The sequence below is a fragment of the Passer domesticus genome, chromosome 7 (genome assembly GCF_036417665.1).
Source record: "Passer domesticus isolate bPasDom1 chromosome 7, bPasDom1.hap1, whole genome shotgun sequence".
NCBI classification, from domain to species: Eukaryota; Metazoa; Chordata; class Aves; order Passeriformes; family Passeridae; genus Passer; species Passer domesticus.
The window spans coordinates 12,606,596-12,624,254 of NC_087480.1; the positions used below are offsets into that span (position 1 = coordinate 12,606,596).

Consider the following 17,659-nt stretch of genomic DNA (forward strand, 5'->3'; position numbering starts at 1 on the left):
CAGGAAAATGAGTTGCAGAGTATAATATAAAACACAGCAGGCTTTGACTTTCTGCCTGGAAGCTGTTTAAAAAAATAATAATAATTAAGAAGGAAATGAAGAGTACACTGTATTCTGTGCATAAATAAGAGATATTAAAGGCAAATATTTGCTTTTAGATTATGATGAACTCAGATTTACACCAAAAAAAATGGACTTGAGATGTTAATTTAGCTAAATATGAGCTCTAATCAGTCATTCCTCCTGCATCATCTTCCATGGCTATGCATAATTATAGTAGAGGTGCTCCTACTGTAACACAACCTTTCACTGTAAGCTACAGCCTGAGGATGTTTTCTCCCTTTATCCTTGAATCCCCTTTGCACAGCCCTAAGCCCCATCGCACATTTAGAAGGAACAGTTCAAAAACTAGATGGAGTATAATAAATTAATCTGGACTTAGTGGGTGGATAAAAGGTCCAGCAGGGGTTTGTTACAGACCCTGGGGACAAGAAGAGAGAGGAAAATGGAATACTGCACAATGACATTAGTAAGGCAAACAGAGATAATACTCTGTGTGCATGTGTCTGTGTGTGTCTGCAGAGTGCTGGGGGAAGGGTGGCATCAGTATTCTCAGCCTTGAATCATCTTAATGTAATAACGATTGAATACTGCCAGCCTGCTTCCAGAGAGCCAAGGAAGGAGTGTTTCTACATCTGTCCTTAAATTATCACACACCACCACATCACAGACACGAGAACTCTACAGCAAAAAGCAAACAGCATTAGCAAGGCTCCATTCTGGACACTCCTGGGAATTGGAAACCTTTGTTCTCTGACCAGATCTACCCAGAGAGGGAAGGAGTGCACAGCCTGCATCAACTTACTATGGTACAACTTTATAATAGGAGATGCAAGAAGGAATTCTTGTGCTTTTGAATTAGAGGTAAACACAAGTGTTAGATACCATACACCAGGTTTGTCCTGATATAAACTCTTACATATAGTGCTAGTGCCATGTCAGTGCTTAGAGCCAAGGCGGCAGCTGCACTGTGTTTGGCCAGCCCTACCACCTTTCCAAGGAAAGATTAAACAATAAAAATGCTTCTGTCCCACCCATAAGTTATGAAATGGACTCTCCTTTTCACACAGACTTGGACTTCCTATCTGCTATGAACTTCTTCAGGAAGAACATCAAGGTAAAAGTGTATAATTTCACAAAGGAAACATTTCAGAATGCAGAGAAGCACACAGCAAAACAGAGTGCAAGGAAAGAAAGAGGGGGTTCAAATAGATTGAGAATTGCATTGTCAGAAGCCTACAAACCAACAGGTTTGTAAAAGTAATTTCTGATGATCCATTTCAAATTTCTACCTAAAATACGAAAAATATGAATGAAAGTCCTGTCTTGAATACATATTTATCACAACTCAACATGCAATATGCACTTTGAAATTGAAATGAAACAAAACTAATGCAATTGTAAAACATGCCTAAATAGCAGCTGCTCTTCATTCCCTTTTTCCACATCTACTGTAAGCAAGGGCTTGCCATAGTTCATGCAACTTGGGTCATTACACATTCTATCAAAGACTACAGATGCCAGTGCTTCCCCTTTTACTTTTCTAGCAGAATTCTGGATGGCATCTTTAGCCAGACACAAGGAGAGGGAGAGATATATTGCACCTTCTGCTCTACTGGGATCTGAGAAAACAAGCTGAAGTGCCTTCTACCACTGCTTGCATTGACCAGACTCCCTGCTCAGCTCTCCTAGAGCTGTTGAAGAAAAGCAGGGACTTGAAGGAGGTCCTCCTGGACAACACTCATACTCTCCCCATGTCCACACTTTTCTAGAACAACTCTCCCAACACAGCAGACCTATGCTTTTTGAAGAGGAGTTTCCACTTTTGAGCCTAGCTTTAGTTTAAAAGCATATTTTTTTGGTACATTCTCTCAAAAACTGCATCTGCAATGGAATCTTTAGAGTGCAAGAATTATGTGTGGTTACTGGCTCAATCTCTGCTGGATTCCCAATGATCTATTTTTATCTCATGATCTCAGAACAATTTGGGATATTGCACAACAACCAACAGTTATGATGCAAAGAAATGGTAGCAATGCAGTTTTTCAAGTTAAAAATCTGGATATGATGCTGGATTGGCAACATCTGAGTGGCTGAAGATTGTGAAAGGAACAGCTGAAGTAGAGTAAAGGATGTTACCCAGAAGAGCTAGAAGTTAAAATAAGCCCAAGGTTATCAGGTCTTCAGCAACATCTTACATATAATAAAAAATACAAAGCTATGTAATTAACTGGACAGTGGAGAACATTTCCAGAACATGCAGAGAGAGTTCATTTTGAAGTCATAGCAACTTTCTTCATCTGCTGGGGCTGCATCTGTCTGTTGCCAGAACATATTCAATGCTGAGTATCTCTATTCCTGCATAACTCTTATTCACAAAACACAAAAAGAACACAAACAATGTTCTTCCTTTAATCTGTTTGTAAATATGTTTCAGATAAAGCTATTCTGATAGTTTAAGACTATTTGCTCAGATTGCACAAGCTATTCAGTGCCAGAGTTATTTAAATCTTGGGAAGAGGTACTACAATAGATAGAAATTATGTATGAATAGTACATAAATGATGATAATGGAAGGGCTGATTCAATAAATAGAAACTTTAAGCTGAAAGCATGAATGAGAAGGCCTTGGATCCCCAGCTCCATTGATGTGGAACGTGGGGTCACAAAAAAATGAGGGCAAATGCTGCATGTTGCCCTGCCTGGATTTATCCCATGCTCTGAAAACTGGATACTGCTGGATAAGCTACTGGAGCTGCCACCTTGCAGATGATACTTGAAACTGACAATCTAATCATCTGCAGCACTTTTTGTAAAGAATAAGGAATTAGCTGTAGTGAACTGGCCTCATTTCAGCCTGCATAATTACACCCTGCACACCTATGATTCCTTTGCCTTTTCTTAGGGGAAAAAAAGAACATGTTCTTCCCTTGCTGTAAGCCTTTTGCTTAGGAAATCTCAGCTATAGCTGCAATCATCTTGTGCTTAAGTTGATATCAAACTGTTAAATTTGCAATGTACTTTGAGATCATTTATTCTAAGTCTTAAGATTATTATTGCAGACATCTCAAAGGAAAACATATTCCACCCTGCCTGTTCCAATAATGAGGCATGAAAGAGTAAACTGAGAGTTTGGTTTCTGATTCCTCTCCCTTTTTGCCCTGCCCATTTATATGCTTTGAAAACTGAAGTCATAACACTGTCGGAACTTTTTTTTAGTGGTTTAATAAACATGACATGCTTGCACTTGCTTTGCATTTTAATAGCAATGCAGTGGCAATAAGACACTTCCACAAATATAATGCATGCAATTACATAGGGTTTTAAGGGCTAACTTTTTGTCAGGCATATATATACACACATAGTGAAAAAATGAGAGAGGCTTTTTAGGTTTCGAACAAAAGAATTTTAAACTTTCTCATTACAGGTACCTGACTGCCTTTCAGGTGGATTTTGAAGGGCACACACCACATGGAGCTCTTAAGAGCCAGATCTTTATGACTGTATCACTATAGGTAGCTTCAGTGGAAACTTTTCAATGGCACCAGAAGAGTACCTATGGAATTGGTCACTTGTTGATTTGACTGTTTTTAATCTTTCTTTTTATTCCTTGAGGACAGTTCCAACATGAAGGATCTGTTCTCTAATCTGCATATATATATATATATATATATATATATATATATATATATATATATATACATACAGTTCTGCTTGATTGTATTTGTATTTTTCCTCTTCTGCCTTCTCTTAACTACTTCAGTGCCCTCTGATATTTCAGCATACACAGCGAAATGTACCTTGCTGTGTCCAGGGTGTGCTGCTGCCCTGGTGTGCTGTGTTTCAGTGTGGTGTGTCTGGTGCTTGTGACAAGCAGAGAGGTGTGACAGAACACTGAGGAGCGACCACTGAGAGCATCAGTGCTAAGAGCAACTATGGCCAAGCATTGCTAACACAAGAAGTTTGGTTCAGGATTTTAAACTCCCAAAGTATCGTAATGGCCTGTCCAGGGTTTTGGTTTGACCCATTTAAAATATCTTGTGTCTATTATGTGAGTAGACCTTCATTAACCTGCCCTGAAGTTCTTAAAAATTAAATTAAATCTCACTAGAAAAGATTCAAGAAGTGAAGTGGTAGTTTTAGTTCTAAGGGATATAACTTAGTATAAGTGTTATGCTTCTGATTTTGGGCCATCACCCCTCTCTCTCTCTCTCTCGCCAAGCTCAGGGTGCCATTTCACTTATTTTTATTTAGAGGTAAATTGGATGACCAGGAATTAAATTAATTCCAGAGTCTGGTTCAAAGTACATTAAAATAAACAAGAGGACTCATATTAACTTTAGTAGAATACCTGCAACATTTAGCAGAGCACTGCAATTAACCAAGCCAAAATATGCATATAGTTTTAAAGGAAAAGCTTAAATATTCCATGCCATACTGACAATATTTAATCTATGTTTATGCTAAGCAGCATAATTTTCTTTTATGTTTTAGATGTTAACATTCATAAATTTACAGTTTAACATTTTCCTTTGCTTTTGCATTAGGTTCAGCTAGACTGTTATCCTGACAAACATTTTCCAAGATTTTTTACTTACCAACTCAAGAGACTACAATCAGAATTTTTCTGCTACATACCTTCACTGGTCTAGGGATTATAGGCTTGAGCAACTTACATTGTATAATAAGCTGCCAAATGAGATGAGGTAAAACAGTAACTCCACAAAAGGATCTAATTCAGTGTACTTACTGTGTGCTAGCATTAGTCAGTGATTAGGTTATTAAATCCTCCCTAATTATTATTTGAAGCTTTTCATAAATAGCTTTTTACAAAATGGATCTTATCTAAAAATTTAATTTATTGGATGTTTACAGGCTTAAAAAAAGTGATTTTATGATATAAACCCAGAATTACTTCCTTTTTAAATAAACCAAATTGGTGCTGTAATTGAGATGAGCATGCTATTTTTTTTCACACAATAATCTGATATGGGACTTTCTTCTCTCAAGAGACTTGCTTGATCTGCTCTTTATAGACATTCAGTCTCTGTAAATATGCTTTTGGTTTCTTTATCAGTAATAGTATTAGACCTGAATGCTTCAGTATACAGTATAATGGGATATTAAAGGGCTTTCTGTATAGGTTTTAGACAAGCTAGTCTAATAGAAAGCTAGTCTAATAGATAGAAAATCACATTGCTTTCTTTCCCCTATTTTTCCCTCCCTGTCATTGTTTGCCTTTTCTTCCTGCTTGTACTTTGCTACTGAACCATCTGACTATCTGTGTTGCCATGGGAAGGACTGCAATGCCATAAATTCAGAGAAGATAAGTTCCTGTGCTCATTTTTTTTCCATTTTATTCTTAACAATCATTAGCACAGGTTAGCTGCTTTCATAAGGGTGTTCTGGCACAAGACGAGGATTGTAAAATATTCATTTCTGGAAAAGATACAGCAAAAACATTCTACTTGTTTCACAGAAAGGAACCAACCTACACAGGCAAAAATCCATGCTTCCCAACTTGTAGGTACCTGACTACTGAGAACTGAGCCAAATTGTGGGCAGTCATCCATCTAGTCTTATGGTAGCTAATGTGAATTTCAGAAATGCTACAAAATTGAGTTAAAAACATGATGAATAAAAAAAAGTGTTGGATGCCTCAGAGGATTTGTGATGCAATTCAGAGGTTTTCATTTTCAAATCACTGGTTAAGTACCCCACAGGCTGACATTTGCAACCTTCTAGAATCTTTGAAGTGTGGCCCATCCAGAGGGAGCCCAGTGGCCCCATCTCAGTTGCCAGTGCCAGCTCTTCCCACTAGACAAAAGAGATTCCTTATGCAAGCAGGCTCTCAGTGGGCTCCAAAGGCAAAGGCAGAACACCTTCCAAAAGCAGGCCCTCCAAGTACCACTGTAAACAACAGACCTGGGTTTGTCCAACAGAAAACTCCCTGAGCCATAAACTGAATGGCTTTGGATGATGAGGTGCTCAAGTCAAATCTACTGAAGTAAAAGGGAATGTACCACCTGGGCATGGCAGAGAATCACACACTGTAATGGGATCAAACTTCCTCATGTAAGGCCAGACCAGGTGCCTTTGCATGTCAGAGGAGGGTCCTGAGTGCTGAACACTGCAAGGGCCAGCCAGCATCACCAGAACATATCCCCACATTACCTGCTGTTCCCATCCCAGATCAAGACTGGGGGCTCACACTTATTCCCCTGGGATAAATTCCAAAGCTCCAAACAGGCAAAATGAAGACCCTCACTGGTTCTTGGCAATGAAAACAACCTGGCCCTACTTCTATCACTGTATTAATCATCAGTGCTGAGATGAGGAACAGCTCATTTGGACCAGTAAACAAGAGAAATGTGATTCAGAAGATGCAGGGAGAAACGTGCAAGGCTCAGGAAGCCGAGCACAGACTCACCGTCCTGTCTGCAGCCACAGGCTCATCTCACGTTTGGCTGATGGCTGTGTGCTGAGCTGCTCTGTTCAATATTTTGCATGTTGATTGGCTTGTTATTCACTTCTGCCTCTGCTGGAAGCCAGACTAACCTGTGGGGGAAGTGCGGAAAACAATTACAGTATATTGAAATGGTCATACAAGTGCAGTACACTGAAACATTTTACATAATTTATTAGGTGTTACTACACGCACTGGCACTCACATGACAGAGATCTTAACAAGACCAACAAATAGGACAACATCTGCATTCCTGTAAGAACATTTGAGATGAAAATTTAACATTAAACCAAAGCTGTACTTACTGCAGCACAAGCACTGCAATCAAGTGGTCTGCCTTGACTTGCACTATATTATGTTAACATGGTATGGCTGCCAGAGTAAAACAGAAATGTTCATTACAGCAGCAATTAATTGCTTGCTATTTTTGAAAATTAACAGTTAATATATTTTTCCAAACCAATCCAATTCAGTGCTACTCTGAATTTTCATGCATCATTTCTTTATTTTTGTCCCTATTGTGCACACAAGGTCAATTAACGGGTAAATATAATTATTTTACAAACATAGCAAGCAGCAGCTATTATAAATAACAACTTATTTGCATATTTCCTTGTTTCTGAAGAAAACAGCCATGTTACAGGTCTGAAAATCTTTGCAACTCTAATATAGTGAGATACTGCTTTTAAGTAAGTCTTCTGTTTCAGTAGGTATTTTAGTAAACATGCCATTTCTTAGATTAAAATCAGCAAGCAGAAGCTAGGTTGCAGATTTCAGAACTTGTCTCATTTGCATCTTTAAAATGGAATAGAACTGAAAGCTTTCAAGCTTTATTGTTCAACGCCACAATTCTGTTGCTCTTTGTAAATGAAACGGAAAAGAGATGTATGTGAATATATCACACATTTCAGGGTAAATGAGTTTCTCAAATTGTAAATGAATATCGTTGTTTGTAGTCACCTTCACAGCATTTCTGAAGTTGAAGCTGTGAGCTGAATTCTGACTGAATTTTATGAAAGATTTCAGAAAACATGACTCACAAGATTTTAATACTGGCAGACAAAGACCCCTTTCTGACTCTATTTTTGATTCCCAGGGTCTCTTTAAATAAAGAAGATATTCAAGACTGAGGGACAATGGAGAACAGCTGCAAGGATGATTTCTTTTAAAAAGAGAAATCAAAGGGCAGCACTCCTCATGTGCACTATATATGGCAATCTCTTTGGCTGAGTACCGAAGGACTGGCTGGTACTCACATGCTGTGCTGAAGCTCTGTGGCTAGAGAGGTTTTCCTAGACATATTTCTTGATGACAAGTGCATGCTGTTGGATTTGTTTCAGTAGCTGTGAATCTGTTAGCCATGCATATTGTGTTCCATTTGCCACTTCACAAGAAAAAATATTTAGTGAGCTTATGGTAAGCAGGACACCTCGTTTGTGCTGATTGGGGTAGATAGGGTGATTTGTAGATTCACACATGCTGAGCTTCAGACACTTTGAAAAAAAACTACATTGGGCAAATTTGAGATTTATGCCCCAGCCCCAATGCAATTCATGTGTTGGGGTGCTCCTACTGAGACCCTCCAATGGGAGCTGACAGCTGCATACACTGCACTGGAAACATTTTAGAGCTTGCTGTAAAGAAAATAGAGCAGTCTTCGCCTAGCAGGGAGAAAAATCGATGAGTTGGCACTTGGCAGTGGTGACCAGCAGGAGGATGCTTCTGATGAATGCTGAGTCATTGATTTCCCTCCCTGATCAGCAGCAGCTGCTCCATTCACACTGCAGAGCCTTCTTGCTGCGACCACACGTGTCAGCAGCCTTTACTGCCATTAAAGCAAGAGGTATCAGCTGACAAGACACCCAATTTATGTATTTTTGGTTTCAATAGCACTACCTTACAATTTCTAAGTTGCTTCTCAGCTAGGGCACCTAAAAAGACATTCCTATCAAGGCAGGAGATCCAATAGCACAGGCAGCTCACAGGTACAGGCAGTATTTGCACAACAGATGTGTGAAAGTCACCCAAGCCTTCGGTTCCTTTTCTCACCAGGAGATATAAATTTCATAAACTCAGAGCACAGTCAAGCATCTGAGAAGGTAGGCTGCAAGACACACAAAGCTTACTTGTTTAAAAGCAGACATATATGTAAATATGCAGATGGACTGGGCTCTGTTCATGTGCCGTGCCTTCAGTGTGTAACATGGTATAGCTGAAGATAATTGTAGTTTGCAATTTCATGACAGTAAAAAAGCAACAGGTAAAACAGGTGAGACTACAGTGAATGACTACAATGAAAGTGTAGTCAAAGCAGGTTATTACAAATCTCAGCATTTGATGAGGATGTATATATTTCTTAACATGTTCCATCATTTGTTATATTGTTTACATTGCCATAATTATTACTTAAGAAGTTAATGTGTTTATCTGTTTGAATTGATCTCTAAGGAAGCAGTTTACATAAGGAGAAAAAAGAAGAGAGGGGGCTGTCATGAGATAAATGCTGTTTCTCAGGATTAAAATCGACTGAAATACACTATTTATAGTCAGGCACTTCAGTGCTAGTAGCAATGCTGAGCCTCTACATTTCAGGTTCCATTCATCGCAGAATATGCATGACTTTGCCTCAAAAACACTCACAGAAAAAGTCATAGGTCAGGCTTCTGTGCTTGAACTGGTATTTTAGCAAAAGCTCACATGGCCAGTCACAAACCCATTCTCCCTTAACTCTGTGGGTGTTTGTCCTCTGAGAAAGAGCCTCTTCACCCCAGTGACAAGCCTGGATTCAGGAGAGCCCAGTACTGGCAAACTGTATTTTCCTAGTTAATTCAGCTGCAGATTGAAAATTGATCTTTTATAGTTTGTCCCCTGCTTTCCTAAGGTAAAAGTCCACTTAAATTATTTTGTCATTTCAAGTGACCTCATCTCCTGGCTTCAGTGAGCTCTTGTTAGAGCTGCATTGAATTCAATGGTTTTAGTTTAGATAGATTTTTGGAAAGTGTACATCAGTTACAACATCAACTCAGGTTGGAGTGTTTTTTGAGTTTATGAACTCTAAAATTTAAGATAAGCATCACTGCCAGCACCTTTCCTTTGCCTTATCTCCCTGCATTTCTGAAAGCCTGCCTTCACTCTGCTGTGCCTGGGGCAGCTGAGCAGGCTCCTCCTCATACCAGTGGTTGCATTAGCACAGAAGCTTTCAAGGATAACTGCTGCTCCTCGGGGAGCCCCAGAATAGGAGCAGGCAAGAGTGCTCTCATTCTCTTATTCCTTCACACATCTGGGGTCTGAAGTGTCTTAAGCTGTGCTAAAAATCTGCTAACTTAAGAAACAAGTCTTTGAAATCAGATTGTCAGCTATATTGCAGGTAATGAGCTGTGCAACTTCTGAAATCATACACGTATCACTTTCTTTAAAATTGTTGACCAAGGGTATGAAAAACACAAAACAGAAATAGCAGATGAATTCAAAAGTATAATATGACCTTGTCTCATGTCTGAATTTCTTTGGTATGATCCACATGGACAGAAATGACTTGCACATTAGCAGTTGCCACTGACGCAAGTAGCAGTGTTCTTGTTGGTCTCCATTTAATTTGCCAATGATTTCAGTAAAATACTAACTCGGCAATCTGAAGGCCAGGTTCTGGTACTGACTGATGACCAGGTGACAAGGAATAGGAGAGGAATCAAATGAAAAATAAAGAACACAACAGATACTAAATAATTTAATTATTGACTGAAAATTAAAGAACACTCTATTCAGGACAGAATTCAGAGAGAACAGAATACTCTGTGTGTAAAATGTTTTTAACTCCTATAACCCTGAGCAGAAGCAGATATGCTACCCATAAATAATGCATTTCCAAAACAAATTATGCATATTGGGACACATAGTCCAAGTTTTGGATTAAATAGATGTTCCAATGAACAAGATTCTGCAATGTTTAGATCATATCTGACTAATAAAATTAAAGATTTAGACATAATTAATATAGATCCAGACATTTACCTAATTAAATTGAACAGGGTAGAAAGAATTGATTATACATTTCCTTATGAATGAAAATAAACATACAAATTAGTGTTCTTCTAAAGAGAATGTATAACTCTAATGCTTTGATGATATAAATCTCACATTATTTTTAATGTGAGATTGCCACCGATCAGAAAAAAATGTATGTTATTACAATTAGTCAGTCAGATTGTCCAAATCAGCACACGAGTTGATGGAACAATGAGAATTTACCATATCTGAGAATCTGCTCATTATCTTCAACCAATGAGGAACACAGAATCAACATTTGTAAAGAGGAACACTTCCTTAGAGACACTATCAAAAAAAACTTTTTTTAAGAAATGAAAATCAAAGATAACTGCAAAGGCTGTCACCATAACCAATACTCAAACAGCTTTAGTATATGTAAAAGAAGAAAATTTATCCGAAAATAAATTCAAAAAAGGCTTCCCCTAATGATATGAAATTCTGAGAAGGGGTTTAAAATTTTTCTTGAGCTCTGAAATCAGATAAGATCCTTGAAAATAGACTTTGTCTAGATGGGGTAACATTTGGAGTCATTATATTGTGTGTATACCTTTCTGTTACATTCCTGAAAATAAAATCGGAGTATTCAAGAACAGCCCCAAATAGGCTGCCTTTTGGATATAGAAGACATTCTTAAAATATATTCCAAAAACTCTCAAATGCTCAGAGAAACAGCTGTTCAATCTTATGTCATATCACTACACCATTCTTGTTGCAAAAGATAGAGACCTTGCATAATCAACATATTTTCCTGGCATGGTCTCCTATCACTCCTGTTCTCACTCTCTAACGTAGCTGCTGCATTAGCAGCACTTCTGTTTGACCACATATGCTGAAGATTATTTTCTAGAATAGACTTCCACAGTCAAAGCTTCATGAATACTGCTGGTCAGAGCTGTCAGGAGCCTTCTTCAGAAAAGACGTAATTTTACTTTTAAAGACATCTGGTCAATATTTGTTAAAGCTTGTAGATTGGTCTGATGATATGGGACTAGAAACTCAGCTGATATAAAACTGATATAATTGTAATATACTCAGCAGAGATATGCTGAATTAACATCAGTACCAAATATATCCCTAAAAACTACAATATAGGAACCCATTAGGTAGGTATGCATCTTTTAGAAACTGATTTAAACACAAAATCTTCTCTTTCCCTAGATGTAGCTTGGGAATATTCTAGGCCTTAAGCAAAGCTATTTGAAGGTAATGTCCTAGTGCAGATAAAAACTGAATTTGGCTCAATGTGCTTCCACGGGATATGCTCCACCCTGTAGAAACACCTCTCCCAGATCAGTATGAAAAAATGTAGGACAGAGAGCAGACAGTACTAGTTCATTTTTGCTCACTTTTTAGAGCCTTCTTTGCAAGCATTTTTTCTCTCTCTCTGTGTATGTGCATGTGTCTACCCCTCCTCTTCCATTTCTTTTCTCTGTAGGGCATCGAAAGTGCTTTTCAGGTGGGAGGGCAGCAATGTAAAATTGACTGCCATTCTAGTCAATTTGCTTCAGCAGCCATTCCATGTGTAAAGCACTTTATACAGAAGGAAGCTTTTTAGACATGGAGACCAAGAAATCTATTCTTTTACAGCCACGAAGTCCCTGTGAAATCAGAGGTTTCAAGAACTCATGCGAGGATAGAATTTGGCACGAAACCCACTGGAAAAAAAAAAGCCCATTAAGATCTTGCAATCTGTTTCCCCTTGTTTTCCTTATTAGCAGAGGAAAAATAATTTGTTCTGGAGAAGAATGTCTTTACCCAGGAACTTCAAGCAGGCTGCACACAGTACCACTGGAGCACTTTCCACTGACTTCTACTGTCTGAAACCAAATTTCAGTTTTATTTTAAAATCAAATAGAGCCTAGAGAAATACAATTATCTTTCTACATCCAGCTTGTGTGTCTCATGCTTGGTTGAGTTGGTATCATCCAGTGATAAGTACCATCCATTTCAGTCTTCTGGTGTTTACTGTTTTTGTATGACCTTATGTAACTTTTACTTAACTCAGTATTTAAGCTGTAAATGTTGTAACTACCTTTAACCACTTTCACTTAATATGTTGAGGGCTGGTTTTGAGGACAAACACAATTGTTCTTGCTGCTGTTGATCTGGAAGGAAGGTCATTCTCACTGAAAACATGTGGCTGCTTGACATAGGAAAACCCAGCAGCCTTCCTTGTGGCCAGGACAACATCACACCAGTCAGATATTTAGTGTAACAAACAAGTCTTTTAAAGACAAACACTCTCACTGATTCTTTCTCACAAATGCTTCAAGGCCACCATTTAAGAAAAATCCAAAACAACAACTAGTTGCTAAGTGCATCATGAAATCCCAAGTATGGGCAGTCTGCTACTAGCAACCCAGAAAGTTGGCCAAAGAAACAATGGGCCAACCTGCATCCCAAAAATATGGATCCAGCCTCAGGAGGCTCTTAGAGAGTGATTAAAACCAGCCCAGGGCAAACAGAGAAACAAGTCTCCTGGAAAGATTCCTAAAGCCTCTTGTTACAGGTCAGAGAATGCTACAAAACAGAAAGGAACTTCAAGAAGAAATGTTGAGGCTACCCCAAGACATCCTGAACTACATCTTTCTCATTCCAGACAGACATTTTTTTTCTAGCCTCAGCTTAATGAAAAAAGGTAACAGCCCTACAGTAATTTGTGTTTATTGTCAAAAAAAGCTTTTGCCTAAAGCCTAGTGAAACACTTTGTTTTGTGCTTGAATCACTCACTCTGTCCTGTCCACAAGGTTATTTCCTCTGGCTTTGCTCCAGCTTTCTTCTGTATTTCAAGACTGCTATCATGTTTCTACTCAGTGTTTTAACCTTTAGTCTAAACAGCCCTCTTTTCTCATAGGTTGCTATATTTCTCTGTTCCGGTGCACATGAGAATTAAACTTAACTTATCTTAGAACTTTTCACAGCTGCACAAGAGAAGAAATACTTCATTTTGCAGACTGTGCTCCTGTTTCTAGAACTCAAAATTTCTCCCCTCCACTTTTTTTTACACAAGTCTGGCATTCCCCATTCATGTTCAAGCTGTAGACAGCTACAATCCTTAATTCCCTTCCTTTATGACTGTAAATTGGTTGGTTGTTTCTCACTGAGTTGATTCTATGAATGATTCTTGTTGTCTAAGTACAGAAACTGTACTTATTTTTAATTGCATCCTGGGGTTGGGTTTTTTTTTTCATACTATCTTTCTAATGTGTAAATATCCCTTGAAATTCTAATAATGTTCTCCTCTATACCTGAAATCTTCAAAGCTTTGTGATAGCTGCAAATTTAATATGAACATTCCTTATCCAATTAATGAAGTCACTAATGAATATTTAACAGTATCTGGTTCAGGACAAATCCATGTCAAATCACATTTGATATATATACTTTTCTATTTCCAGTAAATCTTTGCTAACTATTCTTTGACTTTGTTTTCCCAGCTCATTTTGCTAATACTCCATAGTAGGTCTTCTTCTAGATCTTGTTTTTCCAGCTTGTTTAAGACAATGTTATGTAAAACAAGAATGCTTTAAAGCATCTCTAAAGTTAAGAACTATAGCTTCAAGAGATATGGGATAGAAACACAGTTCCTAAGCTTCTAGTAGCTTTGCCCCCGCAAAGAGCCCTTCCTGAGCAGTTATGCACCCAGAGGGTGTTACTCCTTCACTTGCCCCAACTTTCTCCCATGTAAAGAAATCATATCCAAAGGGAAAAAAGACCATTAAGCTGATATAGAAATTCATGGAGTTTGGAGTAGTATGAAGAACAAGTTATAAAGGTATGCTGTCTCTGACCATTCCTTCACACCCTGGAAAAATCTTGTAACTAAAGATCCCTATTCCTACCTTCTAATTGTGGAGGGATTCTGCAGGTATGTGCAACAACAGCTATTACCTCCCAACCACTTCATCCAATCTAGCCAGTTCCATCAGTTTTACCTCCTTCACCTCTACCAGTGCTGGAGAAAGGGAGTATCCAGACCCAGACTTGTGTACTAGCTTGGCCCAGCTGGATGATCAAAGGAAGGAATGTTGGCCTGAATTTCCTCAGTTACGTGCATTACATTAGGCCCTTATCATTACTTTGATGTCAGTTTTTGTGGTTTAATTATATACTAAGAAGTATTCTTAGGTAAGCCAGGAAGAGCTGTCCTTATGACTCAACCAGCTACTTTTTGGCCAGCTGACTGTACATTTAATTAACATCCTGGGCATCAGTTCTGCAGTCCTACCCCAGGCAAATCTCCCATCAAAGTGAATGGGAGCTACCATCTGTGCAGGGCTGAGCAGAGAGTCAATACAACAGCACCACAAGTTTGGGCAAACAGTCAATCTTTATGAATTTTTCAGTAAAGCTATTAAAGTTGTTTTTAGATTAAAATATTCATTTTAGTTCGAAAAGATTCATTTTTTCCTTAACTAGTGTGTTTGAGTCATTTGTAAGCCAAATATTGGTGAAAACATTAAGAGTGGTCCTTTGTACTCAGTCTTTTAATTTGTATTCCTCCCTTGGTGTGGGGACATTTGAGCATGGTGCATCTCATAGAAAGTGTGTATGTACCACATCAAGTGCATAGGAGAAAAGTTACTCCTTTGACATAGACAGCTGGGCATTTAAAACTCCAGGTTGAAAGATACACTCTGGTTAATGCCCAGAGGCAGCAAACATGAAGGTGTTTAATGTTTGGTAGTAGGCTAACATTTCACCCACTGACCTTCATGGTCAATCTGCTCTTAATTTCACAAAAAAAAGTCAATTCTCAATAGTTCTAATGCACTGTCCCAAAATTTCAAATCTGCTACTGGATAACCTTAATCAAAAATACATACCATAAAATCAAATAAGTGATGGCTCACAACTATTTGGATCTTTCACAACATTGACTTTAACAGACAGTATAAGAACACAGACAAATCCATGATGGTATTAAAGACTTTAGAAAAAGCTCAGTAGGATTTAGAAGAGCTGAATCCCATGCTAACCTCTACCTTTCCCAATTGAATCTGTTTTTGCTGTTACCAAGGATGCAGCTTCCACAATGGTGCTGGGTCCCTTGTTAACTCTGCTCACCTCAACACAACCTCATCCCTCAAACACTTACAGACTTCCCATACCAGCCACAGCTCTGCTTCACTTCTGAGCTGTCCTGGAGACAAGCAGGTGCCTCACTGGCTGAGAGGGACAGAGGAGCAGCAGAGCTGGCCTCAAGCACCAAGGCTTGGAGCTGCAGCAGAAGGGCTGGAGCAGCAGACAGCACTAATGCTTGAGGGGGGCAGAAATGGGTTAAGACCAGAGACAGGATGTAACACTTGTACTGCAGCACCAGGACAGCCCAACAGTGCTGTGCATTCAGCATGTCTAATGCACATGTTGTAGGGGGATTGTCCGATGTGTTTATTTTAAAAAGCAGGTGAAATCCAAGCACAGACCCTGCCAAACTCAGAAATGTAATTTGGATTGAAAGAATTTGTCTTGCTTTGCCTCAGAAGGCAATAACCTTAATTTGACCCCCAACCACAGTGGCCACAAGAAGCAGCAGTAAACTGCATCTGTGATTCAGGAAAGAGTAAAAACTATCAGAAAATCAGTGATGGACCAAAAATATCTGCACTGGAAACATATATACATTGTATCTCACATGTCTCACAGAAAGGCTGTTCTTTGGCAGAAATAACAGATACTAGTTTATTTTGTGGAACAGGAGACAGAAGAGATTTTTTTTCATGCTGAAATGATCAAACAATAAATGTAGGTTTTAGTTTTCTCTGTATTGTGCTTAATTGGGGCAGGGGAAAATGGGGAGGTGGGGGAGGCGGGGGGAGGAGAATTTAAGAATTTAGCTGTCCTTAAAGAAGGTTTTCAGCAGTGAACTGGGCTGGGTAGAAATCTATCTTGCACTTGTCACATCTATATTAAATTATCTACTTTTTTCATTTTACAAGGGAAGACGTGAGCAGAACATTACTCAGCTGTCAGGATACAGGGCTGTGCTGCTGAGCAGAGTAAAGTGAATATATTCTACAATGCTGCAAATCCAGCACAAAGGTACCAGAGGAGGGATTTGTGTCACCAGTTTTTCCTCCTGTGCTCCTGGAAGGCAGTTTTCAGTAGGCTTTGTTTTGACTGCTTTTTGCTATGATGATATTTAAACATGATCAATGGCCCTTTCTTTTGTAAAAATAGCATCTCCTGACTACAATGTTACAGATAAGGGCTGGAAAAATATTTTTAGCTTTCATCAAACACAAACTGACCAATGTAAAGCTACTATGATGACTTATACTTGCCTAAACACCAAAGGGTAGTAAAGAACAATCCTTGCAACTCAGTTTTTACTATGCTTTGCATGTGTTTTGGCATATAAGAAAATTAGCAGGTTATAAGAGCATTAAGACACATTCTAAGAACATTATAGATATTGTATTCATGCTTCCCTAGACTATATATATATATAATAAAACAGAAAGAAGACTACAGAATTTCCTGATAATTCCCCACTTTTATCTTGAAATGTGACCTCATGGGTCTTAGACTTTGCTGTAATAAATTTTCCCACTTAGAGGAATAAACACGTAAAAGAGTCTTATATTCATTGCAAGGATAATTTTAGACCACAGAGTGGTAAGACTTCCAGGGTACAAAAAATGCCAGAAAGCTAAACCTGAGTGACTGAACTGTGACAATAGAGGGTAGACAGGGAATATACTTGGGGACAGTTAAAAATCATATTATAGAAAAATAAATGTTGAAAACCAAGATAGTTCCTGTGGCTATCACTTCCTTCCAATAAATTTGCATGTCAGCAGTGCTGGTTATGCCATTTCCCTGACTGTCAAGGTAGTACTGCACTTCTGGGTATGGCAAGAAGTTGAATGAGAGCTCTTTTATGTGAGAAAGTTACATACAATAAAAATAGAAAGTCAGTGTGCAGTGTGCTAGCAACTTTTCAATATATGCATGTACTCAGTATACTGCAGAGTAACCTCCCTTTATGTTTATTACTAGCTGAGACTATCAGAATACAATACTAATTAGTTAGTGCTGTCCACATTTAAAGCCTAATATATCATACAGTTCATCAGACAGAAA

The 17,659-nt window shown here is 38.5% G+C and overlaps 1 protein-coding gene across 6 annotated transcripts in view; it reads right to left on the bottom strand.

Moving 5' to 3' along the window:
- Window positions 1-17,659, bottom strand: part of MAMLD1 (mastermind like domain containing 1) — a 247,384-nt gene that overhangs the window by 167,991 nt on the left and 61,734 nt on the right. For all 6 annotated transcript variants that reach the window (XM_064426924.1, XM_064426926.1, XM_064426931.1 and 3 more), the window contains exon 3: window positions 6,491-6,618. The gene's annotated coding sequence lies outside the window, so the exon portion shown is untranslated. The remainder of the gene's footprint in view (window positions 1-6,490; window positions 6,619-17,659) is intronic.